This window comes from Mustelus asterias, chromosome 17, assembly GCF_964213995.1.
Source record: "Mustelus asterias chromosome 17, sMusAst1.hap1.1, whole genome shotgun sequence".
Classification (NCBI taxonomy): domain Eukaryota; kingdom Metazoa; phylum Chordata; class Chondrichthyes; order Carcharhiniformes; family Triakidae; genus Mustelus; species Mustelus asterias.
The window spans coordinates 82,975,537-82,982,497 of NC_135817.1; positions in this window are offsets into that span (position 1 = coordinate 82,975,537).

Sequence of the window (6,961 nt, forward strand, 5' to 3'; positions counted from 1 at the left end):
CGTTGGGTCAACATTCTGGAACTCCCTCCCAAACAGCACTGTGGGTGTACCTACAACTTATGGACTGCAGTAGTTCAAGAAGGTTGTTCACTACCAGCTTGTCAAGAGCAACTATTGGATGGGCAATAAATGCTGGCCCAGTCAGCGATGTCCACATCCCATGAATGAATTCTTAAAGATTATGCTCCAAAGGGACCTCCTCCAATCAAATTAATATCAGTATATCCTTCTATTTCTCTCTTCCTCATGTATTTAACTAACTTCCCCTCAAATACATCTATGCTGTTCATCTCAACCACTTCCATTGGAAGCAAGTTCAACCTTCTAACCATTCCCTGGTCAAGAAGTTTCTTCAAAATCCATTATTAAATTTTCAGTCAATATCTTGTATTCAAGTTTTGGACAAGTGGATGCAACTTCTCTACATCTACCTGTTTGGAGCCCTCCAGAATTGTAAAGACCCCTATCAGGCCAGTCCTCCACCATCCCTTTTCTTGATGTGGTGATTGTCCCTTTAAGGGTAACACAGCAGAGTAAGGGTCACCAGGCCTGGATGACCAACGGGGACTCCGAGTGGGGAATTACCCCAGGGGGAGGAGTTCTCTGAGGCACGATGCTTCCAGAACTGGATGTGGACATTCTGCTGCTCTTGCAGATCCTTGTAAATTAATCCTTTGTTGTTCACTAATAAAGCCTCTGAAAGTGCATCCTTACACTAGAGAAAGGATCAAACCTATTCAATCTTCCCTGATAACTGTAGAGTTTAGACTTGAACACAGCTGACTGAAGGATAATGTTCTAATGGTTTATAAATGATATTAAATGCAATCCACGTTTCAATGTAGGAAACACGGCAGCAAACTTGGGCGGCATGGCAGCACAGTGGTTAGCCCTGCTGCCTCACAGTTCCAGGGAATTGGGTTCGATTCCCGGCTTGGGTCACTGTCTGTGTGGAGTCTGCACTTCCACATGGGTTTCCTCCAAGTGCTCTGGTTTCCTCCCATAGTCCAAAGAAGTGCGGATTGGGTTGATTGGCCTTGCTGAATTCCCATAGTGTCCTGGGATATGTAGGTTGGAGGGATTAGTGGAGTAAATGTATGGGGGTCTGGGATGGGATTGTTTTTGGTGATGGGCCGAATGGCCTCTTTCTGCACTGTAGGGTTTCTATGAAATTTGAACACCAGTGTCCCAGGAACAGCAATAAAATAATGACCATTTAATCCATTTTAGTGATGTTACTTGTGGAATTAATACTGGCCTAAGGACACAAGAGAGATGCCACCTCCCTGCTTTCTCACACCTGGGTGGGCTGGTTAGTGTCGCATGACAGTGTCTCCAACTGTGCATCACTCCAGCCTCAGCCCTGGTTAACTGCGGAAATCTCAGTGGTGGGATTTAAACTCGTAACCTGCACACTCCAGCGGCAGAGCCACCAAGGGATACAGGGGAGCACAATGAAAAGGTGAGTTCAAAGCTGTCCCCAGGAGATTGGTGGGATAAAAGGGGAATCAACAGGACACCTCTGGTTAGCGTAAAGGAAGTAAACACTCTGGAGTCTTCCATTGAAATATCGAGCCGGAGACGCAGGAAAGGTTCTCTAAATTGCAAATCAAAAGGACCCTCTTAATCGCAACCACATGCAAAAAAATCAATGTCCTAAATTTCTATGCCAAAGAAAAACAACAACTTTCATATACGCAGCACCTTCTCTGCAGTAAGACCTTTCAAAATGCAAAATCACACTCAACCAATCAGTTGGATGGTTTTAGAAGCCACCCGACTTTCAATCCATACAAACATAAAAATTAAGAGCAGGAATCGGCCATTCGGACCCTTGAGCCTGTTCTGCCATTCCCTCCCTGGTTCGTCCAGAATCTTTCTATCTCTACCTTAAAAGTACTCTTAAAAATTAAATACTAGGGCAGCACTAGGTGGCACAGTGGCTAGCACTGCTTCCTCACAGTGCTAGGGTCCTGGGTTCGATTCCTGGCCTCGGATCACTGCCTGTTTGCACGTTCTCCCCGTGTCTGCATGGGTTTCCTCCGGGTGCTCCGGTTTCCTCCCACAGTCCAAAAGATGTGCTGGTTAGGTGCATTGGCCATGCTAAATTCTCCCTCAGTGTAACCCGAACAGGCGCCGGAGTGTGGTGACTAGGGGATTTTCACAGTAACTTGATTGCAGTGTTCATGTAAGCCTACTTGTGACACTAATAAATAAACTTTAAATATTCAATGACCCTGCCTCCCCAGCTCTCCAGGGAACAAAGGTTCAAAGACAAATGACCACTGAGGGAAAAACATTTCTCCTCATCTCCCTCTTAAACCATGTCCCCTCGTTCTAATATCTCCCATGAGGGGAAACATCTGTACAGCATTTACCCTATAAAATCCCCTCAGGATCTCATGTGCTTCAATAAGATCACCTCTCATCCTTCTAAACTCCAATGGATACAGGCCCAATCTGTCCAAACTTTCCTCATCGGATAATTCCCCCATCCCAGGTATCAGTCAAGGGAACCTTCTATTATTATTCATACCATATAAACAGTTTGAATTCATACAAAAGCTTTAATGTACTAGAAATATCCCAAGATACTTCACGGGATCAATAACCAAACTAAATTTGATACCAAGTCACAGAAGCAAACGTTGGGAAAGGTGATTAAAAGCTTGGCCAATTATGAAGATTTTATGGAATATTGTGAAGGAGAAGAGGGAGGTGTAGAGAGGTAGACTGAGGGTTAACAAGAAAGTTCCAGACCCAATGGTCCAGGCAGCTGAAGGCATGGCCACCACTGTTGGAGCAAAGGAATTTGTAAATGCGCAAGAGACCAAAATTGGAGGAGTGCAGGGATCTGGGAACTGGAGATTACGAGAAAGGGAGAGGAAAAGCCATGGGAAGATTTGAAAACAAGGGATGAAAAGTTTTAGATTGCAGCATTTCTTGATTGGGAGCCAACGTAAGTCAGCAAGCGCAGGTAGACAAAATGGGTTTGGTGCAATGTAATAGTGCACTTTCAGAAACTTCATTAGCAAACAACAAAGGATTTATTTACAAGGATCTACAAGAGCAGCAGCAGGTCCACAGCTAGTTCTGGAATGTCTCTTGCCTAAGGGGACTCCTCCACCTGGGGTAATTCCCCATTCTGAGTCTCGATTGGTCACCCAGGCCAGCTGACCCTTACTCTGCTGTGTTGCCCTTAAAGAGACAATCACCACATGTCGGTTAGGTGCAAAGCCACAAATTTGTGAAAAATCTCAGATTCATGCAAGATACCACGTGGGAGCCAGCTAGGGGAGCTTTGGAATAGTTGATTCCAGAGGTAAAAAATGCACAGCTGAGGGTTTCAGCTGGAGATATAGTTTTAAAACCATTTTCTTTCCTTCAGATATTTGGGGACGGGGGTGTGCGCTGGGTGGGTGGGGGGGAATTCTCCCAGCCTGCTGTGCTGCTCTAGCAGTGTAATGGGCCGGGAGACATCAGCAGAGGCTGTTTAACGGGCTCCTCACTGGGCGACCTGGGCCTCCGCGCATCTCTGCGGCGAAGGTTTTTAGAGTAGACAGCTCCGGGTTGATTTTAAATATTTCAATATTTAAATCCACGTTTACATTTCATTAGTGGGCCCAGGATGGATGTCTCCTGGCCCAATGGCATCACCCCACCCCCCTCCCCACTCCCACCCCCCTCCCCACCCCCCACCCCCTGCCAGGTATGGTTCACTCCAGCGGGGTTTACAATTGCTCCCCACTAATGGGGAACAGGTGGCTGACCCCGCTGGAAGGAACAGAGGCCATTGAGGCCCCTCCAGGAGGTCGGGGGCAAGGAGGGGAAACCCCTTGGGCACTGCCAGCCTGGCTCCCTGGCACTGCCCAAGGGGGCAGGGCCGGGGGGGGGTATGGTCTATTGGAGGGGGGCCTATTGTGGGGGGAGTGATCGGTGTGGGTTGGGAGCGGGGTGGGGGGGTGGAAGGTGGACATCGGAACTGGCCAGAGAGGTCCAGAAGGCCAGCGATCTGGGGGGTGGGGGATGTGAGCTGCAGTGATGGGGGGATTATGGGGCTGGCCAGCGATCGGGAAGCTGGCAATGCGGGGCTTCTGCGCATGCGTCAATCTCGGCTCTGACAGATCGGCACATGCGCAGTGGCCCGCTCAGCACTATGCTGCCGGCCTCTCCAGCAGGAATAGACCCTGCCCCCAGATTTTCAGAGGGAATCCCGCTAGGGCTCTCTGCATTGCTTAGAGTGTAAGAGATTCAATTTGAAAATCACGCTCAAGAAACTAAACTAAACAAATTCCAGTTTTCACGCTAATTGGAGACTTAAAATTTTTTTGAGAGAATCCCAGCCTTGAATTCAATAAAAATCTGGAATTTAAAGTGCAGATGACCATGAAAACATTGTTCGAATCCCGCCACGGCAGATGGTAGAATTTGAATTCAATAAAAATAAATCTGGAATTAAGAATCTACTGATGACCATGAAACCATTGTTGATTGTCGGAAAAACCCATCTGGTTCACGACTCTCCTTTAGAGAAGGAAATCTGCCGTCCTTACCCGGTCTGGCCTACATGTGACTCCAGAGCCACAGCAATGTGGTTGACTCTCAACTGCCCTCGGGAAACAAGGGGTGGGCAATAAACGCTGGCCCAGCCAGCGACACCCATGTCCCATGAATGAATTTTTAAAGAAATTCAGGGAAGGATACACAAGGATAAAACTAATGTTTTAGATAGAAAGAGGATGGAACCAGGAGAGATGCTGTACATGGAGCAGAAAATTTTTTGGAGAAATTAGCTTAGTAATTAAATGCTCATTAAAGATCTGAATATTCATAAGATAAAGGGAGCAGGTGGAACAGAAGTTGAGAGTCCTTTAAAGGAAATGCAAATAAATTTAGGGGTCCTGTGGTGTTCAAAGCTCATTAAATATAGGAGTAGAATCGGAAGATAGGGAAATAGCTGATGTTCTATTCCGAAAATAGAACACTTAGTTCTTATCAATTTCTCTGCCCTCTATTCTGAAGGCTTAATTGTTTGGTGATGGATGACACCAGTAAACATAACAGCATAAGAAATAAGAGCAGGGATAGGTTACTTGGCTCCTCACGCTTGCTCAGAAGATCATAACTGACCTGGATGTGGCAGTAACTTCACATTTTTGCCTGCCACCCCCCCATAACCCTTAACTCCTTTATCGATCAAAAGTCTATCTAGCTCGGCCTTGAATACATTCAATGGCCCAGCCTCCACTGCTCTCTGGGAAAGAGAATTCCTCCTCATCTCCATCTTCAAATGGGAGACCCATTATTTTGAAACAGTTGCCGGAATTTTACCGCCTCGCCTACCCAAAATCAGGACGGGCAAGGCTCGTGGAACGGCATTCTCTGTTGGGCTCGGATGGGATCTTATGAGCGTCGGGCAGGTGAGGAGGTAAAATTCTGGCATGGGTCCCTAGCTCTAGACTCCCACACAAGGGAAATCACCCTCTCACTATCCACCCTGTCAAGTCCCCTCTTATATGTTTCAGTAAGATTACCTCTCATTCTTCTAAACTCCGATGAGCATACACACAACCTGCTCAAGCTTTCCTCACAAGACAACTCCCTTACCCCAGGAATCACCCGAGTGAAACTTCTCTGAACTTCTTCCACGGCAAGTATGCAAACTTTTCAATGCCTCACTGCAGTTGAGCTCAAGAGCAATATCAGTTTCTTGGGGGTGGCATGGCGGCACAGTGGTTAGCACTGCTGCCTCACAGTGCCAGGGACCCGGGTTCGATTCCCAGCTTAGGTCACTGTGCGGAGTCTGCACATTCAGCCTGTGTCTGCGTGGGTTTCCTCCGGGTGCTCCAGTTTACTCCCAAAGTCCAAAAAGCGGCTGGTTAGGTGGATTGGCCATGCTAAATTCTCCCTCAGTGTACCCAAACAGGCGCCGGAGTGTGGCGATTAGGGGATTTTCACAGTAAATTCATTGCAATGTTAATGTCACCTACTTGTGACAATAATAAATAAACTTTACTTTACTTCTCAGGATGGGATTTTAAAGATTGAAAATAGGAGCAAGGAGTAGGCCATTCAGCTCTTCAGGCCTGCCCCACCATTCATTATGATCATGTCTGATTATCCAACTCAGTAACCTGATCACATTTTCCCTCCATATCCTTTAGCCCAAAGGGGCTAGGTCTGACCTCTTCTTGAAAACATACGATGTTTTGACTCAATTGCTTTCTATGTTTGAGAATTCCACAGGCTGACCACTCTCTGGTGAAGAAATTGCTCCTCATCTCAGTCTTAAATTATCTACCCTGTATACTCAGACTATGAGCTCTGGTTCTGGACATGCCCACCATCGGGAACATCCTCCCTGCATCTGCCCTGCCCAGTCCTTTTGGAATTTCATAAGTTTCTATCGGATCCTCTCTCATTCTTCTAAACCCCTGCGACTTTAATCCTAATTGACTCAATCTATCTTCATATGTCAGTCCCTCCATCCCAAGAATTAGTCTGGTAAACCTTCACTGCAATCCCTTCAGAGCAAGAACCTCCTTCCTCAGAAACGGAGACCAAAACTGGACACAATATTCCAGGTGTGGTCTTATCAAGGCCCTGTATAATTGCAGCAAGGCATCCCTGCTCCTGTACCTGAATCCTCTCAATATGAAGGCCAACATACCATTTGCCTTCTTCACCACCTGCTGCATTTCTGTAATTTGTCAAGCATGGTTTCCCTTTCATAAATCCATTCTCACTGTCCAATCCTGCCACAGTTTTCCAAGTACTTTGCTATTAAATCTTCTTCAAGGTCTCTAACATTTTCCCCACGACCAACGTTAGGTCGACTGGTCTATAATTCCTTGTTTTCTCTCTATCTCCATTTTTTAAATAGTGAGGTTACATTAGCTACCCTCCAATCCATTGGAATTGTTCCAGAATATAGAATCATGGAAGATGAGCTCCAATGCAT